This window comes from Tupaia chinensis, unplaced genomic scaffold, assembly GCF_000334495.1.
Source record: "Tupaia chinensis unplaced genomic scaffold, TupChi_1.0 Scaffold000275_1, whole genome shotgun sequence".
Lineage (NCBI taxonomy): Eukaryota > Metazoa > Chordata > Mammalia > Scandentia > Tupaiidae > Tupaia > Tupaia belangeri.
Window position 1 is genome coordinate 6150211 of NW_006159757.1, and position 23567 is coordinate 6173777.

Genomic DNA, 23567 nt, shown 5'->3' on the forward strand with positions numbered 1-23567 from the left:
CTTTCCCTATTCTTATCAGAATGCCAAGATAGACTTCGAATCTGCTCAAAAGCTAACAGGTAAACATATGAAAAAAAAAATCAGAAAGAAGACTGCTTTAGGATATTCCCAAAGTGAATGAAAATTTTTAGAATACTTATTAGTACTATACTGCTAAATTTCAAAGAACCTCCTTCTGCTCCAGAGGTTCATGAATCCCAATGATGCCAAAGTGGAAAGACCAAGGTTTGGCTTAGGCAGCAAATGGGCTTTTAAAACATGGCAAAATTCACCTTGCTCTTCTCCCTCTGGAGACTGCTCAGGATTGAGATCAGTCCCGAGGATGTGATGCCCTGGATAGGACCTTAGAAGGTACTGGAGGAACTGCTCTTGAGGGGATACCCAGGACTACTAGTAACACAGTTCCAGGTCCTCCAGATATAAGCCTGTTTCATAATAAGAACTCAGCAATTTGAATTTCCCATATAGTATGTTTGAAATTTTACAAGTGTACAATTCTATCAGATTAGCAAGATGGCTATCAAATAGTCATTTGAACTAAACAAAGTATGTGAGGCTTGACTAAAACAACAGAAAAGAATGGTTTTGTACAAATACTTTAGAAAATACACTGGTTCATTCTGAATTTAGAGCTTAAGTAATTCATAAAAGCATAAAAAAATTAGTGGTGTTAGTTCATGTTTAAATAAATGAAAAAAAACTAATATAAAGCTTGAAGTTAGACTTTAGAAGCTAAAAGGTATTATTCTGGGGGCCAGTAGGGGGTGTGGTACTTCAGGCTCTGGACTTCCACATGGTTGACAGTTGTTCAAGTCCTAGCCCAGGAGCTTGAAAAATCATGCCAAGTGCATGTGTATACATGCCCAAAATCCCAAGAGGAGAATGGAAGATTGTGGCATGGTCATCCCCCCCATGGGGTGATTTCTCACTTTCCCCTCTGTCTCTCCCCCCTATGGGGGGAGGAGGCAATGTTATTCTGTTTTTGTTACTTATTTTTATTGCTTATTTTCACTTTTTGTTTATTTCAAGTCCTTGCTGCCAAGTTCTGCTCATCTAGAAGCTTTACGTGATGTAAAGGATTAGAAATGAATTATGAAACTAAATTATTACAAGAAATACTTTAAAATACTAAAGTTTTAAAACAGTTTCTTAAAAAAACAATGAGTTTCTAATTTTTATTAGTTTAATTTAGAATCTTGTGCTCATTTTTTAAAAAAATTATGAATTTGGGGCCAGCAGGTGGCATAGTGGTTAAGGTGCTGGACCTCCCACATGGCCAACTGCTGTCTGAGTCAGACTGGCAGCTTGAAACTCACACTTGGCACTTGTGTGTGCATGCCCCAAATCCCTAGAGGAGAATGGAGAAGGGGACCACAGTGTGGCTATCCCCCTTGGGAGGTGATTTTCTCGCTTTCTGTCTCTCTGTCTTTCTCAGTCTCTCTGGTGAGCACACACACCTTATAACAAAAATCTCTTTCAAAAAAGAGAATTATTAATTTAACTTATTATTATTATTTAAATTCACTAGAGACAGAGAGAGATGGTGAAAGTGAGAAAGCAAGTCTCAGGTCCAGGACTCAAACTACAGTAGGCCATGTGGGATGTGAGTCCAGTACCTTAACCACCACACCACCTGCTGGCCCTTCCTACACACTTTTAAAGACTTTATATAAAAGATTAAATCATAGAGTCCAGATCAACCAGAATGAACAAAAAATTCTAAAGAAAAAGCCTTAAACTGTAATAAGAACAGGAAAAGGAATAAAGATAGTTATTATTTTTTGGGAAATTATGTGCTGATACTTTCTTTATTTACTCCACTTAATTAATTATGGGACAGAGGGCACATGCTCTCACCAGAGGGAGGGAGGGAAGAAGGGAGAGAGAGAGAGAGGGAGGGAGGGAAGAAAAGAGGGAGGAAGGAAGGGAGAGAGGTGGAGGTAGTGAGGGGGAGGGAGAGAGAGAGAGAGAGCATGAGCAAGAGCAGTCAAGTATCCACCAGTGGGATATGATCATGCCATAATCCCTTTCCTCCCTTTCACCTTCCAATCAGGATTTTTGGTGGGCATATGCCCAGCATATTTTCAATCCATCAGGGCAAGGATTCAAACTGTGGTTAGCCATGTGGGATAGGGCTCCCAATGAACAAAGCTTAACCACTTTGCTACAGGGCCTGCCCTTCAAAGCCATTTTTTACACTAGAAATTATCTGATACCTACCAGTGGGTATAAGCGATGTACATGAAGGTATAAACCTTAATGATCAATGAATACCTCTCAGAGAATCACCTAACTTTAGAAACAGAACATTAGCAATAGCATTCCAACTCCTTTGGTCCCTTTTCCATTAGCCTCCTACATTCTCCACTTCTATCCCGGGCCCCCAGGTTGACTCCCACATTGCCTTTTTCTTTCTTTTTTTTTTAATATTTCATTTCCTTGTTTTCTTAAAAGTTTTAACGACATTTATATACAGTTTGCTTGTTTCTGAACTTTATATAAGTGGTATCATAATAACATTCTTTGATGTTTTTCACCCAAGATTACATTTGTGAGATTGACCTGGGCTGATGCAGGTAGCTGAGGTTCATTCATTTTCACTGTTGTAGAAATGTCCCATGCTTATTCATTCCTTTTCCTGGTATGAAAGTTTTCCACTTGAGTGCATATATTTAATTTTTTCTAAACACTGCAAAGTTAAAAAAAGTATAATACAGTTGATCTACCTTCTGCCTGATCAAATACGGACTTAGTTGATGGTTATGCATAATGATGGTTATGCATAATGAATTTCTGGCTTTTTATTATATGAATAATTTTAATTCTACATTCTGAGTTTGGAATGAGGTAAATATGTGATGGTTATTGAAGGGTTTAACCCTTTACCACTGGTACAGGTTAATTTTAGTTTGAATGGTGTTAAAGTATTTTTTGTCTGCATGTATATAATCAGTACCATTTACTAATAATCTGTAAAATATCTTGTAAGCAGATCAACCTGTGACTTAGTAATTATAGCAGCAGAATCCTACATGGCTGACTGCTTGACTGATCATGCAGTTTGAGTCCTGGACCTGGGGGCTTGAAAAACATGCTGACTGCAATGTGCATGCATGCCCAAAATCCTATGAGGAGGGAGAAATATATCCTCTGCCCAGACTTCACCCTCCTCCTCCCCAGGTCTATTCAGTTAGAGCACCCTACTTATTCTCTCTTTCGATCTATCTCTATTTTTATTTATTATTTTTTTTTAATTTAAAAACTTAGCTCTCTGCTGCTCGTCTGTCTTTCTAATTCTTGCCTTTTCCTGCTGCCCCCTATGGGATAAACCAATCAGCAGCCATCTATATTTGAGTTCTAGTGGCCCCATTAGTGCAGTGCACAAGTGTGCCTCGCAGTTTTCATTGTTTGACAAAAATGTTTTCTTTTTCTTACTATTTTTGTCTTTTTTTTCTTCTTTATTTCTTCTATTCCTTTTCTTTTTCTTTTTACCCTTCTCACTTTTCTGTTCAGCCTCCATACATTGATTTTCTAGATATGTCTAGGTGCTCAGTAGCCAAATATCTGAATACTTTTAGGGTCAGATTAATCCTCAGTTTTCATGAATCAGCTGTGCAAAGGGAGAAAAATGGTACTATTTATAGACTGCAGGTCACCTCCTTCTGCATTCTCCTGAATGCTCAGATTTAACTCCAAAAAATGGATAAAAATGGATAAAATCCATCAGATGACCAGAAACCACCACAGACACACAAGAAATATGAGAAACCAAGAGAATATCTCTCCTGTAATGGAAAAGAATAACTCCTTTTTCTCTACAAAGAATACAAGGGAATTCATGGAAATGTCAGATAAAGAATTTAAAATATCCATAGTGACAAAGCTAACAGAGATATAAGAGAATAGAGACAACAAACTCCAGAAGATTCAGGAGAAAAGAGACAAGTTCCAGGAGGTGAGGAAGTTCTTGCATGATCTGAAAGAGGAGATACACATCATAAAAAAGAATCAGACAGAATTGTTAGAGATGAAGGCTGTAATACAGGAAATTAAAATCTCCCTTGAAAATATCAAAAGCAGATTAGACCATGCAGAAGATCGAATCTCAGGTGTAGAAGATAGAACCTCTGGCCTAGAAAAATTCACCAAGAAGACTGAGAAAATAACCCCCCAAAATGAGAATAACATACGAGTAATGCTAGATACCATTAAATGCCCACACATCCTGATCATCGGTATCCCAGAAGGTGAAGAAACTTGTAAGGGCAATTGATAATCTATTCCATGAAATCCTAGAAGAAAATTTTCCAAACCTAGAGAGGCACTCAAATATCCAGACCCAAGAAATACAAAGGATCTCACATAGAATCAACCCCAGAAGATCTTCCACAAAGCACATTGTAGCCAGACTGACCAAAATCACAGACAGAGACAAGATACTAAACTTGGTAAGAGAGAAATGTCAAGTTACTTTCAAAGGATATCCCATCAGGCTAACATTGGATCTCTCATAGGAAACAATGCAAGCAAAAATGGGAAAATATATTCAAAGTGGTAAGTAAAAAACAATTTCAACCAAGAATATTATACCCAACAAGATTATCTTTCATATGGAAAAAAAAAGGCAAAAACATTGTCAGATAAACAAAACCTGAAAGAATTTACTAATACCAGACCAGCTCTCCAAGAAGTGCTGAAGGGAGTGCTATACCAGGAAAACTAAAGTCGGACACACAGAAATAAGAGTTCAAGAAACAACCCAGAGAATAGCCAGCCTAATGACAGGGACAAATCCGAAGTTGAATGGTAACTTCCATAATTTAGATGGAAAGATCAGACCCCAGTAACACTGCAAATTCAACAGAAGAGAGATTAGTTACATGAGTCTGAACTAGTGAAATAGATTTTTTTTTTTACTTTAGACTAAAACATTATTGATTTTCTTTGATGCTTTCATTTTCATATTTAAGAATTTTTGTCTTCTTTTGAACTGTTGCTAGGTTCATCTACCTAGTATTTGAAATGAATCCTAACCTTTTTCCTGACTTTAAGGTTTTTTTTTCCCTTCTTTTTCTCTCTCTCTCTCTCTTTTTTTTTTTTTTTTGGAGAGGTTTTTGTTATAGGGTGCACGTGCTTGCCAGAAAGACAGAGAGAGAGAGAGAGAGACAGAAAGCGAGAAATCACCCCCCAGGGGAGATGGCTATGCCGCAATCCCTTCTCCTCCCTTCTCCTCTCAGGATCTTGAGCACACATGCACATGCACCCGGCTTTGAGTTTAAGCCACTGGGTCTGGAACTCGAACTGCGGTTGACTATATGGGAGTCCAGCAACATAGCCATTATGCCAACTGCTGGTCCCCTGGCTTTTAAGTTTTAAGTGAATTTCTCTTAACATTTTTTTATTTTGATCTATTAAAACTAAACTTCTTTTTGAAATTAAAAAATACATTAAAAATACCTATTAAACCTATTTAATGTTTAGAGTAAACTATATAGCCTCAGCGAGGTGCTACTTTACAGAATGTTCACTTTACTCACTGAAGTTTACAGCTAAAGTCAGACATGCGTTCATAAATATGTATGTATCAGCTGTGCTTGCTATTCAAAGTCTTTAAATTAAGATATTTAGTGAATCAGTAAAATGAGAAAAAAAAAAAAAAAGGCATGGAAAACAACTGTACATACCAGAGACGGTGTGGGAGAATTGGCAGAGGGTGAGCGGTAGGGAATCAAGGCACGGAAGAAAAAACAAAATATATAAGAAACAAGAAACAGAAAATTATTTGTGATGATAACATGTATGGTTATATCCTTGATCGAGTCAATATACAATGTATACTGGATGGAAAAAAATCTCATTTTGTATACTGTACTGATGTACAGTGAATGACTGTAAATAAACAAACAAACAAATATATAGAAATAGGGGAGGGAGGATTATGGTGTGGTCCATGGAGGGTGGTCTCCCCACCACCACTCAAGCACATGCGCCCTCTGGCAAGTTTTTAAAAATCCTATTATGTGTCTAAATATTTTCCTATACTCACCTGTGGAAACAATTTTACTATAAAACTGCATAATTTGTTCAGTGGGAGTTCAATATTACAAGGTAACTGATCTTGATGTTATTATATGAAAGTACAAAAACAGAAAAAAATGAGTCACAAGCCCTTTTTACTTTAACATCAATTCAGACACAAGAAAAGCTGTATTACAAAGTCAAAAGGGTGATCTCATGATATAAAAAGCATCTCAAAGTTTTTTTTTTTTTTAATGTTTTGCTATAGGTCATGTGTACTCACCTGAAAGAGACAGAGATAGTGAAAGGGAAACTGAGAAATCACCCCCAAGAGGGACGGTCATGCCACAAGCCCTTCTCGGGATTTTGGGTGCACAAACACACGTGCCTGGCATAATTTTCTTTTTCCTTTTTTTTGGAGAGGTTTTTGCCACAGGGCATGTGCACCTGCCAGAAAGATAGGGAGAGACAGAGAGACAAAAAGCAAAAAAAAACACCCTCCAGAGTGGATGGCTATGTCTCCTCCATTCTCCTCTCGGGATCTTGGGCACATACGCACACATGTCAGGCGTGAGTTTAAGCCACTGGGTCCGAGACTTGAACCAAAGTCGACTACATGGGAGTCCAGCAACATAGCCATTATGCTAACTACTGGTCCCCCTGGCATAATTTTCAAACCACCAGGTCTGAAACTCATACCTTAAAGTCCGTCATGTGGGATCCAGTCTCCTTAACTTCTGTGCTACCTATTGGCCCAAATAGTTTTATTTCCAGAGAACTAAGAATTCATTTTTCTACTATTTAAGTATTTTGAAATTCAAGGAAAAGATTTTTCTGTACATATGTGATAGATACTGGAGAGAAATGTAGTTCAAGAATAACTGATCAGGGAACCAGCAGTTAGTGTAATGGCTATGTCGCTGGACTCCCACGTAGTTGACCGCGGTTCACATCCCAGACCCGGTGGCTTAAAACTCACGCCGGGTGCGTGTGTGTGCGTGCCCAAGATCCCGAGAGGAGAATGGAGGAGAAGGGATTGCGGCGTGACCATCCCCCTTGGGGGTGATTTCTCACTTTCTGTCTCTATGTCTCTCTCTGTCTGTCTGGCGAGCGCACGCGCCCTATAGCGAAAACCTCTCAAAAAAAAAAAAAAAACTGATCATTAGTGAGACTTGTTTAAGTTCTTCAACTTCTAATTGCTTTATTTCCCTGATTCTGATCATTTACCCTGAAAAGCATAGTGAAAATTGACCAGGAATTAGAGGAAATATTCAACTTTCTAAATAATACTGGTCAAATAAGATTCATGTATGTTGTAAAGTAACCTTACAATCCTTTTAGAGAAGATTAAAAAACAAAAACCAACTACCCTTCCCATAATCTCTGTAAATCCATACGACAATAGATCAAGTCCACAATTAGCATCATAGGTCAAATGGAAACCACTTGAGCCACTTGTGCTAATAACTCTATCCTGCAATGAAAGTAGCAAGAGCTGTTGAGAAGACTTTTTAAGAATAATGGATATTCCTGTTAGTTTGGGTATTAATGCTCATGTTACTAAGAGTGTAGTAAAGAATTATTCATAAAACTGTTGTCTTCTTTTCTACTCGTGTTAAAATTTGGTTAAAGTTAACACTGATATGACTTTTGTTTTTCTTATGTTTGAGAACTCTAAAAATTCAAAACTATAATATTTGTTATGAATCATTATTAGCATTATCATTCATCAGAGAACACCATAAATGATGTTCTAATACTTACACTTTCAGGAGAAAAAAACAGGTGCTAATAATAACAATAATAATAATAAAGACACCAGGTCGACTCTGTGGTATAGCAGTAATGCAATGCTCAAGAGAAGCCAGATCCCATAAAGCGACCATGGTTTGAAATCCCTGGCCGCTCGGCTTGAAATACACCAGGTATATGTGAGAATGCCCAAGATCTGATAGGATGGAGGACTGGAAGAAGGGGATCACAGTATGATGAAGCCCTGTGGAAGGTACTCTTCTCTCTCTCATATGAATGTGCACATAAGCTGTATCAAGAAAGGAGGATGAGGAGGAGGAGAGGAGGAGGACGAAGAGGAGGAGAGAAGGAGGAGGAGAGGAGGAGGACAGGAGGAGGAGGGGAAGAGGGGAGGGGGGAGGAGAAGAAGGGAGGAGGGGGAAAAAAAGAGGAAGAAGGGAAAATACAAAAAGACATGGAGAATCTCACTTAAACCAGCATAGGAATCCCTGTTTTCAAAAAAATGTTAACTTACTGGTAAATGTTCATGTCTACTACCAATAATCCTATTTTTCATGTTGTTTATATAGATCCACTAAAATATGAATGCTACAATTGAAAGAATAAACTTTCATAGTCAGGAAGAATTTTTCATTCCACCAGATGTTTCACATGTATAGTATGTATTTTCACCAGTCAAAAAAGGGGAACAAGGGACCAGCAGTTAGCATAATGGCTATGTCGCTGGATTCTCATGTAGTCGACCACGGTTCGAGTCCCGGACCCCGAGGCTTAGACTCACGCCAGGCACTTGTGCATGTGTGCCCAAGATCCCGAGAGGAGAATGGAGGAGAAGGGATTTCGGCGTGGCCATCCTCCCTGGGGGGTGATTTCTTGCTTTCTGTCTCTCTGTCTCTCTCTGTTATTCTGGCGAGCGCATGCACCCTATAACAAAAATCTCTCCAAAAAAAGGGGGAACAATGTGAAATAATATAAAAGACTCGGCACAAGTTCATCGCCACAGAAATACAATTTGAAACATATTTAGAGATCACATAGTAGCACGGGGTAAAGCAAGCAAATCTAAATAAGAAAGGTCCTTGGGGGACCAGCGGATGGCATAATGGTTGGTCTCTGGACTCCCAAATAATCTACTGCAGTTTGAGTCCCAGATCCAGTAGCTTAAAACTTGCTTGGCACGTGTGCGTGTGTGCCCAAAATCCCAAAAGGAGAATGACTGCAGTATGGTCATCCTCCAGGGAGGATGATTTCTCGCTTTGTGTCTGTCTTTCTCCATCTCTCTGGTGAGTACATGTGTCCTACAGCAAAACAAAAACAAAAACAAAAACAAAACAACAAAAAACACAAAAAATCTCTCTTAAAAAAAAGAAAAGTCCTTGGTTTTCATGGTGGGACATCTTTAAGAACGGTGGGCACACATGTCTATGATCTGGGCAGGATGATACTGGGGATATGTCACAGTGTGAAGACCCTGTATGGGATACCTCTCTCTGTATCTGTCTTTCTCTGTCTCTCTCCCATGAAATAAATTAATAGAATTTTAAAAATTAATTGGTAGAAGAATATCTTTTTTCTTTCTTTCTTTCTTTTTTTTTTTTTTAAAGGTTTTGCTATAGGGTGCATGTGCTTGTCAGATAGACACTGATGGGGTGGGAGAAGTGAGAACTCACCCTCTATAGGGAATGGCCATGCTACAATCCCTTCTCCATTGGATTTTGGATACACATGCACAAGCGCCCAGCAGAAATTTTCAAATTGCTGGGTCCAGGACACAAGCTATGGGGTCGACTAGCCACGTTGGATCCAGTCAACCACCTTACCCTCCATACCACTATTGGTCCAGGATATCTTATCTTAATATATGGGAAAGTAGAGCTAGAGATGCTTTCTAAAGTAATTTATTTAAATTATCAATGGTTCCATGTACAAACATTTGATTGTAAAATCACTTAACTTTTAATTCAAAATAATTTCAGATTCATAGAAGAGTTGTAAAAAAAATTTTTTTGGAGAGGTTTTCGCTATAGGGCACGTGTGCTCGCCATACAGACAGAGAGAGACAGAGAGACAGAAAGCGAGAAATCACCCCCCAGGGGGGATGGCCACGCTGCAATCCCTTCTTCTCCATTCTCCTCTCGGGATCTTGGGCACGCACGCACACGCGCCGGTGTGTTTTAAGCCATGAGGTCCGGGACGTGAACCGCGGTTGACTACGTGGGAGTCCAGCGACATAGCCATTATGCTAACTGCTGGTCCCAAGAGTTGTAAAAATTTTACAAAGAACTCATAAATACTCTTCACCCAGATTAGCCAATTATTAATATTTACCTTATATAATTATGTGATAATTATACAATTATATACTATTACATAATTATAATTTTTCAGAACTATCTGCAACTAAGACTTCACACTCTTTTACCTTAACACATTAGTGTGTAACTGCAAAACAACTGTCAAATTGTTTTAATCACATAAAAGAAACAAAATGTATTCATATTAAAGTCCATCTTTTAAAAACTTCAGAATGTTGATGACACTAGAAACTTCATTCCAAGTTTCCTTCATTAATCACACAAATAAATAATCTACACTCCCTATGTTTTCCTGAGGAATAATGAGAAAAACATGCTTCTTTAACAAACTTCTCAAACAAAAACAAAACAATGCAGTAAGGTCTGAACACACCAAAGGGATTTTGAAGAGGTTAATTCTAAGCTACTTTAAATATTGACTTAGAACAAAATATCTTTTTAACTAGAATAGTAAATGCCTTTCAAGAAACACTATAATCTAAAAAGCTCATACACATTAGGAAAAAGAGAAAATTGTTTGCACATGGCATGAAAGCTTTTTATCTCATTAACTCCACAGACGCATACAACTTAAAATTCAGTGGAATATTCTCAAACTAAGCAGAAAATATAGTACTTGTATTTCTAAACTTAATGGGATAATAAAATGCCATCTGCATATATTTCATCAAAAATATATGTAAAGACAGACTTAAGATTTTTTTTGAAATATATAAGCAGAGACTGATTTCTACAATGATGGCACCAACTGTCCTATATTACTGTATTTTCCTACTTGTTTTCATAATAGATTCTCCTTTTATTGAGAAGTATGAAAAGATCATTTAAAATGTCTATTTTGGGAGCAGTAGATGGCATAATGGTTATGTTGCTGGATTCCCATGTAGTTGACTGTGGTTTGAGTCCCAGACCTGGCGGCTTAAAACATACTGAGCATGTGTGCATGTGCATGAATGCCCAAGATCCCAAAAGGAGAATAGAGGAGAAGGGATTGTGGCCATAGTCATCTCCCCTGTGGGGTTATTTTGCTCTTTCTCTCTCTCCGTCTCTAGCAAGCACAAGCACAATACAGCAAAAAACAAACAAAACTCTCTAAAAATAAATTAATTAATTAAATTAAGGACCTATTTAAAAAAAAAATACTTAAGGCTGGCCCCATAGTCTGGTGGTTAACAGAGGAGAGATCCCACATGACCAACCATGGTTTGAATCCCAGCCCTGACAGCTTGAAAAACATGCCATACATGTGAGTATGCATGCCCCAAATCTTAACAGAAGGGAAAAACGGAGGAGAAGAGATTGCAGCATCTTCACACCCCATTGGGTTTGCTTTCTCCCTCTCTTCTTCTGGTGAAAGTGCATGCCCCTCTGGCAAATACAGAACAAAACAAACAAACAAACAACAACAAAAAACCCTATCTTTCTTGAGCTAGCCCAAGGCCTGGTGGTTAAGAGAATTGAATCCCACATGGCCTATAGTGTGGTTTGAGTCCTTAACCCATTAGTTCAGAAACACACTGGACATATGTGCATGTGTGTCTCAATACTCTGAAAGGTGGTAGAAATGGAGGAGAAAGGATTGCAATGTGACCATTCTTGATGGGGGTAGGCTTTCTCTCTCTCTCGGTTGTGCACGCGCACATGCACCCTCTGACAAATTAAAAAGAAAAACAGAACCAAAAACCTAGAATTTCTCTTTGGATATTAGGTGTATTTATTGTAACAGTTCCTTGAAATGGCAGTTCATTCATCCACTCACCTATTAGGTGCCTTCTGAATGCCACTGTGGTGTGCATAAGTTAGATCCTATTATTATGTCACATAACCCATGATATCCTGCCCTAAGAATCAACCACATCTTTTGGCTATCAGTTCAAGTGGTAGGAAAGGGTACATATCAAGGGACGAGAGGACAGAAATGAAAATGCTGTGGACTAGGAAGGGAGATGGATGGAAATGGCACCTGGAATCTGTTCCCAGAGCACAATACAACTTGCACAGACTATTCAATCTCTCAAAACCTGTTTGCTCTGTAAAATTTAAGCACTGTCACTGATCCCCTACATCAGAGAGCTGAAGATCTTTGTTAAAAGGGCCAACCTTACACACAGTTGACCACATTTGTGGAATGATCTAAAGGCAGGACAGAGCCATCCTGTTCCTATTTCACTGACTAATAGGTAACAGTGCTTGGAATTCTGACCACTTGATTAATGTCTTAGAATAAAGACAGTATCTTTAAAATGCTGCTGTTAAAAATATTCTTAAGATGGCGAAGTTAACAAAAGAAGAACTCTATTATTTGAGGTGAAAAGACTAAGCAAATATAACGTAAATGAAATAATCTGATGGACTGTTAAGGACTAAGTGGGTTAGGAATCCTGGGTATTGGCAGGAAGGCCAAGGGCAGGCTTAGGTGGTAGAACAATGGTGTGAGGAAGGGGACATGAGGCATTTGAGAAAAAATAGGCAGTCAGACAGTAGATGCCTGAGGAAGGAAGAGAATAATGCAAAAAATGAAACATAACAAAACTAACTCATGGTAACATTTTACCTCATTTTAGTTCCAATTGAGGCTTAAAAAATGTTATTCCCTTTGTATTTCTTCATAAAATATTTAAAAAATTTCCTATACAGAATATAACAAAAATTAGACCGCCACACAACTCAATGTGTATAAATGGGTATGTATTTTAAAAAATTAAACCTATTTACTTAATAAATGAAATCACTAGCAAAGACAAGACAATTAGGCAATGACAATTCATAAGGTACAACCAATCAATAATACGATAAATTAATAGTAAAGATGATGTGTTATAAATACCTATGTACACACTGACCTGTAAGAAAAGCACTATTTCACTAACATTCTGCACAATAAAAAACTAAAATGCTATATAAGCAAGCCAACCTGAAATGACACCTAGTATTATAAATGGCCTAATCTATATGTTAATACTGTTGTATCACATAACTGCAGCAAGACTAAGATAACAATATGACTTTGGGGTTTCTATGGCTACATCCTGGGCTAACGTGCCTGAAAGGGCTGGCTGCTGACACCACACAAGCATTCTGAGTGCTTCTTTTTGGTTATTTATGATATGATTTATGATAACGACAACATCTCCTATTTTCTCTCCTCCTCAGATACAATAAATTGCTATCGTTAATCACCCTTCTCGGTTCAACTATGATTACAATAGCATAATAGGGCCTAGCTATGGTAATATTGTGGATTTTTTTTTTTACAAGAAATAAATACAAGTAGATCTCTTCAGACAATGTCAATATCACTAATATTTTAATCATCTTTCTTTAAGTCTTTCAGAATAAATTCTGTTATAACTAAGATTCTATATCCATGATGAAGTCTTTTGTGCAAAATCAAATTTAAAATCAAGTACCACACATTCACAGATCACTACTATCACAATTTTCTTAAATTTACTCAATAATAAAACTATGCATAGGATAAGTTTCTTTTCTTGTTTCTACCTTGTATTGGTGAAATTAATGTTACTGCTATTCCCCACCTTCCCATAATAAGACAAATTATGGCATATCAGCCATTCATCTGTCAGAAGGTAAAACAGTAGAGAAAGAATAAAAACCTCACAGTCATATAGGCATGTGTGATGTGTCGCTGCCAATGATGGGCTGGCTATGTGTTTGTTTCATCTTTTTGAACTTCAATTTCCCCTTATGCCAATTCAGGTTAAGAGCAAATACTACCTTTTTTTTTTTTTTCCTTTTTAGAGATTTCTGCTATAAGGGCATGGATGCTATGAGAACAAGAGAGAGAGAGAGAGAGAAAGCAAGAAATCACCCCCAGGGGGGATAGCCAAACTGTAATCCTGTCTCCTCTTAGGATTTTGGGCACACATGCCTGGTGTGAGTTTCAAGTTGTCAGGTCTGGGACTTGGACCATGATTGGCCATATGGGAGTCTAATGCCTTAACCACTATATCACCTGCTATCCTTGGCTTTTTTTTTTTTTTTAATGCCAAAGGGCACTTGCACTCACCAGAGAGAGACACAGAGAAGGAGAAAGCACCCACCAATGGGACAAAGTCCTGCTACAGTCTCTTCTCCTCCATTTGTCCATTTTATTGGGATTTAGGGTATGCATGCACATGCTCCTGGCATGTTTTTGAAGCCGCTGAGGCACAGACTCAAATCATGATCAACCATGTGGGATTCAACTCCTTTAACCACAAGGCTATGGGGCTATTCTCTTCTTTGGCTTATGAGTAACAAACAGACAAAGATTTCATTCCTGTAAAGAATCCAGTCAAGTGTTTAATACACAAGTTAGACTATAGAAAAGAACAGGAATTCTTCACTTTCTCGCATCTTTGACTTTTAATGGGCTAGTCCCAGTCTTCTCATCAAAAAGTAGAGTTGAATTTGGGTGGACACATGAGTTGCTTTGGCCAATTGGTCGCAAATGGCAAGTGTGACAGAAGGAGAGGCTTGGGAAGCACTTACTAGGACTTGCCCTCTTGCTGCTCTTGGGAATGCTGAAACCACTACAAAGCAAATGATCCCACATCAGCCTACTGCATAAAGAGAAGGGCATGGCCCAAAGCCCCAGCCATCAATCACCAGCTGACCACAGATGTCTGAGTGAGCATAGCCACATCAAGAACTGTACATGTGACCAACCCAAAATGCTAACTAACAGAACTGAGAGCTACTAAACAGTTGTTACATTTTGGGGTGGCTGGCTTACACAGCAGCATGTTAGCTATGTATTCACAGACACACATATTGCCACTTCTTGTTATCTGCAGTGGTAATGTCCTACAGAGTCACTGCCAACAGGAATTAGGGAACACTAAACCATCACTTCTGGGCACAATACAGAGTTAGGTCTGGAGAGCCTCTGATCATGGCATTTTCACCAACTGATCAATACATAACCTTGCTTTATATGTGCTGCTGTTTAAAAACACCTTAAATATGATGATGATTAATTAACTCTGAAGTCACAGATAACAATACTGCAACTCATTGCTCACAGCCCCTTGTACCTGGGAACACTAGATGTTTGGGGGCCATTTTAAATAAAATCACCAGCAAAAAGCAGGAAAATGTAAAAAAATACAGTAGCAAAGAGATCATGAAAAAGACGTCTGTTTGCAGTGTGAGAGCTGAAACAAGCAGGCAGAGAGTCAGTGTCCATGTTCAACTTCCGCTGGGAATGTGAATGGCAAATGACCTAATTTTTCTCATTCTGTATATGTCCTGAAATGACTGATTCTGAGGGTGAAAATACACCTCGGTGAATACACGAATTCATAACAGAATCTGTACAGAAGAAGGATCAACTATATATGATTATGTGGATAGTAATTCATTGACAATGAGTATTTTTATAGACCACTGATTTAATTTTTTTAATTTAATGTATTTTTTCAAGAATTGTTTTATTGGGAACCAGCAGTTAGCATAATGGCTATGTCGCTGGACTCCCACATAGTCGACCACGGTTCATGTCCCGGACCCGGTGGCTTAAAACTCATGCTGGGCGCGTGTGCATGCGTGCCCAAGATCCCGAGAGGAGAATGGAGGAGAAGGGATTGTGGCGTGACCATCCCCCCTGGGAGGTGATTTCTCACTTTCTGTCTCTATGTCTCTCTGTCTGGCGAGCGCACGCGCCCTGTAGCGAAAACCTCTCCAAGAAAAAGAAAAAAAAAAGAATTGTTTTATTTAACTATTTATTTTAATTTGACCAGAGAGGGACAGAGTAAGAGAGAGAGAGAGAGAGAGAAAGCAGGCCACCATGTCCAGGACTCAAACCATGGTCAGCCATGTTGTAGTCCAGCGCCCTTAACCACCATGCCACCTGCCAGCCCCTAGACCACTGATATAAAATAAAGATTATGCCTGAAAGTAATTCCAGTCTTCAGAAGCATTTCATGAAAAGAAAAAATATGCTTTATGAACTATAACATTGTGACTATCTGGCAAGGCATTTTTCCAAATCCAAATTGGGACAAGTTATAGTTTAACTCAAAGAACTAGCCACATCTAGAATGTTCTAACTTAGCCCCAGAATCCCACCCTTGGTTTCCATGTCACAAAAAGTCTTCCCCCAGAGACCTTTATGCCAATGCATTCTGTTCTTCCCTAGCATCCTTCCTTCCCTATGCCCAGGCTGGTGTTCTCTGGTCAGCCTATAACTCCCAAATAGTTACAATTCGTAATTGATTGTTAATATCTTTCCTGTTTCCTGTACTGTATCTGACACTTACTACTGAAGCTTACTTTAAATTTGCTTTGATTTAAAAAAAAAAAATGTCAGGAAGTTAGAGTGCTTCAGGGAATGCCAGGAAATTATAGTGTTTCAGAGACAGAATTGTGAACAATACTTGTACTGTACTTATGTGACCTCGTTTATAGTTGTGGCTAAAACCAACGTTAAATGTGACCATTATTTACCTTTATAGTAAAGCTAAGTGATGGATGAGGCTGGAATGGACCCTCCAGCTCCAAATCTTAAATCAGATCATTCCTCTGTTCAATAGCCTCTAATGGTATCACGTCACAATCAGAATAACACCATGACTCCCTTCCAAGGCTCTGTTATGAGGTCCTCTAGGACCTGACCCTACTTGCTGCTCCCACACCCAGCTCTGTCCAGAGCAATCTCCCTCCAGGTCTCTCATGGCTCCTTCTCTCGTTTTATTCAGATCTCTAATACTACCTTCTCCAAGAAGCTGTCCCCCATCATCAGCACATTCTGCAATCTCCTCATCTCCCAGGCACGCTGCTTCCTCTCCATTGTATTCATCTCTATCTAGTAACAGATGATGTTTGCTTAGCAATTTTCTGTTTTACCCACTAAATGTAATAAGCTTTATGAGGGCAGGGACTATAAATTCTAGACTGTAATTCTAGTATCTAACAGTAGCTGATTTAGAGGAGTGAGCTTTAATATCCACTGGATGAAAGCTCCTATCTACGAGGTGATACTGCCTACCATGGTAGCTGAAGCCATGAGTGCAGGAAACCTCATCTGGGGAATATGCAGTGAGATGAGCAGAGAACCAGAAGTGGAATTTCTAAGCACACCAAAATGTAAAGTAATAGCAGAAGAGGATCCCGAGAAGGAGAATGAAATGAAACGGCCAGTAAGTTGGAAGAAAGCCAGTTTAAAAAGAGAGAGAAGAAGAAAGTATAAATTAATATTAGAAAGAAGAGTTGCAACAGTGAATGTTGTAGATTAAAACTATTAGATAAGACAATATTAGGTTGTCAGGAAAGTCGTGATGTATTTTCCTATGTAAAAATGTGTCAAAACTTTTCTGTCAACCCAATAAAAGAACTAAAAACAGTTTTTTTCTTCCAGTAATAGAAAATAAGTCACAATAATATGAAGCTTAAGTTGACTGATGAGGGGTCAGGTGGTAGTATAGCAGTGGCACAACTGGACCTCCATGGGGAAGGTCCCGTGTTCTTGTCTTGGGTTCTCCTGAGCATGCTGGACTCGTTTGCACGTACGTTCTTGGCTGGCTGAGACTGGGGGTGCATCGCAGCACGAGGACCCTGTTGGGGGTGCCTGTCTCTCAGTCTCTCTCTCTTACAGAAGAAAAAAATAAATTTACAAAAAGAGAAAAACAGTGACTGACCAGACTTACAACAACCACTCCCAATAAGAGATCAATTATCATATGAAATAACATACAAATGAAAATTCACTAAAGAAGCATAACTAAGTGAGTGAGGCAAATGGACTTATCAACCGAAACTTCAGTACAGTCATCTAACGCTATAATGCCGGAGGCTACTGTGTTTAAGAATGTACACTGAGAAAGGCTGTTTATTTTTAGGATAAAGTCTGATTCTCTTTTGTACTACCATAAAAATAAGGTTAAAAAATTAGAACTACACTTCTGTTGTCTGATGTGACATTTTCATGTTGCACATACTCCTAGATACAGAGTAAGCTATATACTTTTAGCTAGACCTTTATTCAAATGTAAGATCGTCCCAGTGCTCTAAATGACCTTGACAAAATTCTGGAAAAAATATCTCAAGACCTGAGGCTCTGAAGCCATTTTAGAATTAACTCTGAATAATTGTCCCACAATATGAGTTTCTTGATTAATTGCTTAAGATAAGGTCTCCTTTTCGTTGTGGCCTCCAGTGGCTCCCTCTAGTTCCCATAATCACTTTTGTCTCATTCTTCTAAACCCTGGAAGGCTAAGAGAAAAATCAGAGATACACCAATTCCATTACTTGAGGATTAGCTAAGAGATAACCCTTTGTATTCCATTACTGACCATTATTTGAGTAATTATTCAATAACTATAGTAGGTTTGAAAGATGCACTAATTGTTTTCTGAGGCTCACTCTTTTTCGATATCAGAAAAATGTTATGAATGTTATGTCCTTTACCATTGAAAGTCTACATTTGGGTTACATAAGAAAAACGAGTAGTATACTGCATTTCATTTTTCTTATCTTTCTTTTTCTAAATAAAAAGTATAAAACAATAATACTTAGTCTGCTGAAGATCTTACTAACTAGAAAATTAGGACTCTACTTTTGACCAGATGTATGTCTTAGAAGAGTCAAATTTCTGCATAATTTAGACAGAAAATTGGCAGGGAATGGCTGCTCAATCTAATTTCAGCAGAATTAGTATTCAGCCACCTGAATTTTTGGCAGCATTCCAATGTTTATCCAAAGCAATAAGTAGAAAGAAAATAAAAGAGAATTGACAATCATGCCTAAACAAGTTAGTTTCTCTACCTCTACCCTCTCCAGCACATATACATATATGTAGGTACATGCAAACATGCACGATTTTAAAAATGAGTGAATAATTTCAAAAGTACATTTCATGGCTTTGCATTCTTCATTTTAATGCAAATCAACTGCAGATAGAACACAGGAACCCATCCCTTTTCAAAGTACAAAGAACCCTATAACAGTAAGCTGACTCAAACTTGACTTACGAAGGGGTAGTAATTTGTTTTTAAATCACTCGTCCTCCATTTAAGCAAATCGGTTACACGAATTCTTGAATATCTTTGCTAATAGATGGGAGTGATAGTTATGGTCATTCCAAATTCATTAGTAAATGCTTTGAAATGTATACTAATAAAAAGCTGAAAATTCATACAACTAATTTTTGCTTACTTTTAGCTCTACCTAGACTTTATTTAGCTGGCACAGAGGTGAACAAAGCCAAAAGGCACAAATCATGCATTTAATGTTTACTGAATACCTACCACCTGTGTGCCTTGAACTTAGAGAAAACAAAAAAATATTTATTCTTCAAACCCATGTTATCTTGTGTCTAGTGGTATCCAAATCCGGTGGTTCTCAAGCATCCCCGGCAGCTAGCACGGAACTGGCAAGGATAATGAAGCATGGTACAAGGCCTAAAATCCATGTGAAAAAGTGGGCAAGAAAGGGGTTTCTATTCAGTAAATGTCTGTTGTATATTTACTTATTACTTGCTGGGTATTAAGAATTGAAATATCAAAAAAATCCTCAAATGTTTATACACAAGAAACTTACAAACTAGGAAACCAAACATGTTACCTAAAATGTGGTAGTTTGCAATAACAAGGAATACGAGAGTGATAAGCCACCTGAGAAATAAATTTTATGAGCAGCAATTTCCAATAGAAATATATTGGGTTGTCAGAAAAGTCATGACGTATTTTTTCTATGCAAAAATATATCATGACTTTTCCGATGACTCATTAATACAAATCACTTAGTGTAATTTTAGACCGTTCAGTGGCCACATTAAATATTAATTTTAATAGCATATTTAACTTAATGTATCAAAAATATTATTTTAGCATGTAATCAATGTAAGAATTGTTAAAAAGGTACTTCCTTGGGGCCAGCAGGTGGCATGGTAGTTGAGGGCACTGGACTCCCACATGGCAGACCACAGTTCGAGTTCCAGACCTGGCAGTTTGCTTTCTCACTTTCCCTCTCTCTCTCTCTCTCTCTCTCTCTCTCTGGTTGAACTAAAATGAATGAATGAATAAATAAATAAATAAATTTAAAGAAAAGATACTTCCTTTTCATACTAAGATTTTGAGATCTGGGGTGTATTCTATTACACTTCAAATTCAGATGCTATATTTTCTTTTTTAAATATTTATTTATTTTATTTTATATTATTGTTATTTTTTTTAATTTGACCAGAGAGAGACAGAAAGACAAGGAAAATGAGAAAGCAAGCCACCAGGTCTAGGACTCAAACTGCAGTCAGCCATGTGGGAGTTCAGCGCCTTAACCACCACACCACAAGCTAGCCCCTATAGATGCTACATTTTCATTGGAAATATTTGATCTTTATGTAGGTTTAATGAAAATTTACAGCTGAAAAGTAGATTCAGGCCTGCTGCAGTGGTGCAGAGGTAATACAATACTCCACGATGCTGAACCCGCATGGAAAGACCCTAGGCTCATGTCCTGAGGTCTCTCTGTACATTCTGGCACACATACGATCTGGGCTGGCTGTGGCTGGGAGTGGATCACAGCATGTAGACCCTTTGAACGGTACCTGTTTCACTGAAGCATGATACAAGGTCTGCAAGCCATGTGGAAAAGGGTGGTAAAAAAGGAGCTTCCCTTCAGTAAGTGTATGCTGTATATTTATTTACTATGTGCTGGGTGCTAAGTGCTAAGAATTCATATTCTTTCTCTCTCTTTGTCATGGAAGAAATAAACTTTGAAAAGGAAAAGCAGACCCACATACCCAAGATATCACAAAATATTTAAGGTTTTTCAATTATGAATAAATTATTAGTTAAAATAAAAAAAGAAACCTGTCCCTTGGTCAGATGAGCACATTTCAGATGCGCTACTGACACGTGTGGCTGGTGGGTGCCATGCTGGATGCTCAGGACCAGAATTCTATCAGGACAAATTCGAGAATTCTATTAGACATATAGGAGATTAGGAGAAAATTTTGAGGTCTGGATCAAGAGGTAACAGGGAGGCAGGACAACAAAAAAGATTAAATATGTGAGTCATTATGTACAATTAAAAGAAAACTAGGGCAGGTCAGTGGTGGCATGGTGGTTAAGGCAGCTAGATCCCACATGCTGTCGTGATGTTTGAGTCCCAGACATGGCAGCTTGAAAACATGTTGAGTATATGTGCATGGATGCCTAAAATGCCAAGAGGAGAATAAAGAAAGGATTGCAATGTGGCTATTCCCCTGTCAGCAGTGCTTGCTTGCTTGCTTGCTCGCTCGCTCACTCTCTCTGTCTCTCTCTCTGTCTATCTCTCTCTGGTGAGCCGACTTATGCCCTATATCAGATTTAAAAAGAAAAGAAAACAAACAAACAAACAAAATTAGGGCAGCAGTATCAGAGATAATTAAAATAAATAAATAAATAAAAGTTTAGAGAGAAAATAGGCCAAGAAGGAATTAACATTCATTAGTTGCTTACGGTGTACTGAGTACTGAGAATGGGACACTTGGGATAGAGAGATACAGAAAGCTGGTATTCTAGAAATGCAATCTGTGGCCTCCTAAGCAGTGGTGAATTAGGTTTCATAAAGAATAGATTTGGGGGTTGGCAGGTGTCATGGTGGTTGGGGTATTGGACTACCACATAGCTGACCATGGTTTGAGCTCCAGACCTGGCAGCTTGCTTTTTCACTGTCCCTCTCTCTGATCAAATTTTACAAAGTTAATAATGATAAATAAAAATAATTCTTAAAAAAAGAGTAGAGTTCATATATTCTATTCATGTGCCCATTTCTCCAGTTAGTGAACTTTAGTCCACTCTGATTGCCATAAAGCAGTATAAAGCAATGGTTAAGGATGTGGGCTCAAAGTCACATGGCTTGACTTCAAACCTTGCCTTTATCACTTCCTAGCTCTGTGAACTTGAGGAGGTATCTAAGCTTCATCTGGAAATGGGGATAAGAACAGCATCTACATTATGGGATTCATGTGAGCATTTCATTTGTTAATGCTACCGAAGCACTTACGGGTTTGATGCCTATTACGTGTGTAGATTCTAATAAATGGTGGCTATTATAATTAATGCTACAGCCCAGATCTTTTATCATCTCTTGCCTGGATTACTAAAATGAATACTAACTGGTCTTCTGGTTTCCAGTTTCTTGCTACCACCAATCTCTCATCTATCAACTCTGCCATTAGAATTGTCTTTTTTTGCTTAAAAACCTTTGATGGCTTTTGTTAGTCTGCTTTTTGCAATACAATTCTTCATATCATCTTTGGTGTAAAAGAAGGGTGAAAATTTACAGCACTGAATGTCCTCCTTACTAAATAAGACTTTTTTTTAAAAGAAGAAACTTAGAACATATCTTAAACAACTCTCTGTTTAGAGAGTGATCTTCAGTTTTCATCTCACAGAACACAAAGAGTAGGAGTCCTGGGAATCAGATTGACCTGGATTAGAATATTGATCCTGGCATGTAGTAACTCAACAACTTTAGGTAAAACACTTAACTTCCTTGAATTTTTGTTTTCTTCTCTAATATACAGTCTTCAGGCTTGGTGTGGAAACTCTAATATTCCCTAAGTATAGAAGGTACTTGGTAGTTAGCCTCATTCCTTTTCTCATCTATGAATAAGAGATCCGTGTTTACATTGTTTTTCCTCTTAGCCTGTGAGTCTCTTCAGGGTAGGAACTTGACTGCCTCATCCTGAAGCTCTAATATATATTCCGCTGCCTGAGACATGGTTTTACAGGAATCTGTAAGAACATCTCACAGTACTGCTACCCTCATGAAGCAGTATCATATACATATGTAAATACACTTAAGAAATGTTTTTGCTGAAAGAGAAATATTATAAATTTCAGCTAAAAAAAAAAAACCCTTAAGCTACCAAAGATAAGCCCTATAAATATGTCAGTGAAATTTAATTAAAGCAGATGGGCTAAAATATATATTTGATAAAATATTTACCTCAAGTATCTTTTCAGATAAGAAATATTTATATACTCATTCTATGTGGGAAGCCCTACTGAAAACTACAAAAGGCAATTTATGTATCATCATGGATGACTGCTAGATTGACTCTCCTTTTTCCTGCCTCTCATAGAGAGATTTCTTCCAAATCAGACTTATAAGTTATAATAACATAACTAATAGAACATTATAGAACTTAATAAAAATGTCAACCTGTCACCTCTTGAAATATAACTGAAGTGGAGCCACATGGTGTGACTGCACTCGTGAAGCAAGAAATTGACCTCAGCACAAATATTTCTGACTCCTTGAAGCTGTACTGAATTTGACACTTTTGGGGGAAATGACAAGAAATAACTGAAATGGACCTATTAAAAACAAAAAAAAAATGTTCCAAAGTAAAATCTTACTTAATTTAAGAAAGTAGGAACCTAAATGCCAGATTCCAACACAGATGGGTCCTTCCCTCCATTGCTTACATATATGCTCAATTTTCTCTTTTACAAAACACCCATGATTGCAAAAGCCCAGCCACCACACACT

At 38.0% G+C, this 23567-nt stretch overlaps 1 protein-coding gene and 1 pseudogene across 1 annotated transcript in view; one reads left to right on the forward strand and one right to left on the reverse strand.

The window, feature by feature from the left end:
* Nucleotides 1-23567, reverse strand: part of TAF3 (TATA-box binding protein associated factor 3) — a 229043-nt gene that overhangs the window by 68731 nt on the left and 136745 nt on the right. The window lies entirely within an intron of this gene.
* The window catches only part of LOC106735011 (transcription factor BTF3 homolog 4-like), a 24987-nt pseudogene continuing 18497 nt past the window's right edge, over nt 17078-23567 (forward strand).